Here is a 1,076-nt window from a genome sequence, read left to right as displayed (position 1 = left end):
TTAACCCAATTTAGTAGTGAGTTCTTTAGCCTTTGCCTTTTCCAGCTTGGCAATATGAGCCACAGACTTAGGACCCAGGATGTTGCCTCCTCAGTGGCAACAGATCTCATCATATCTGTCATTATAATTGGTCCTAATAGCTTCCACCAGCTTAGCCAGAGCACCCTTGTCTTCCGAGTTAACCTGTGTGAAGGCAACAGTGGTGCATGTCTTCCTGTGGACCAGGCATCCCAGCCTGGCCTTTCTCTTGATGATGCAGTAGGGCACCCCCCATCTTTCAACACAGGGCAGGCAGGAAAACCACCAGCTCAATGGGGTCTACATCATGGGCAATCACCACCAGCTGAGCCTTCTTGTTCTCCACCAAGGTGGTGACTGTAATGACTCCTGCTCAGAGGACAGATGGTCTCTTGGTTGGGACGTCGCCTTTGCCAGCAGCTTTCTTCTCAGCAAGGCCTGTAGCCTTTGCTTCTTCTCTTGCTTTGTCTCTGGCCTGTACTTGTGGGCAAGCTTAAGCAGCTGAGTAGCTGTCTGCCTGTCCAGCGCCAGGGTGAACTGGTTAATGGCAGGAGGGACTTAGAGCCGCTTGTAGAGGAAGGCTCTTTGCCACTGCAGCCTGATGTAGCGGGGCCATTTGACGAAGCACCTTAGATCTCTTTTGGGCTGGATGTCCTGTCCAATGCCGAAGTTCTTGGGCCTCTTCTCAAAAAGAGGTTTGACCGCCTTCTTAGCCTCCTGCTTCTTGACGACGGCGTGGGTCGGGGCCCCCTTCTTCCCCTTGGCCTTCTTCCCTTTGGGCATCTTGCTCGGCTGCTGGAGAGAGACTCCCTGTCTTTTCTTGGGTGAGGTTAACCTCTTTAGGTTGACGTTTCCCTTTTATCGCCTTCTGTAGGGTTTGATTTGCAGATATGTATTGCTTGATTTTGGTTTTATCATGGGATGTCCTATTTTCTCTGTCTATTGAGACTTTTACTGGGTATAGAGTCTGGGCAGGCACCTCTGTTCTCATAGAGTCTGCAGTGCATCTGTTCCAGCCCTTCTGGCTTTTAGAATCTTGTTGAGAGATCAGGTGTGAT

General features: G+C 50.6%; 1 pseudogene; it reads right to left on the bottom strand.

The window, feature by feature from the left end:
- Positions 1-807, bottom strand: LOC110317362 (annotated as a pseudogene).
- Between the last annotated feature and the right edge of the window lie 269 nt (positions 808-1,076).

Source organism: Mus pahari, chromosome 2, assembly GCF_900095145.1.
Source record: "Mus pahari chromosome 2, PAHARI_EIJ_v1.1, whole genome shotgun sequence".
NCBI lineage: Eukaryota > Metazoa > Chordata > Mammalia > Rodentia > Muridae > Mus > Mus pahari.
This window is presented reverse-complemented; position numbering and strand designations above follow the sequence as displayed.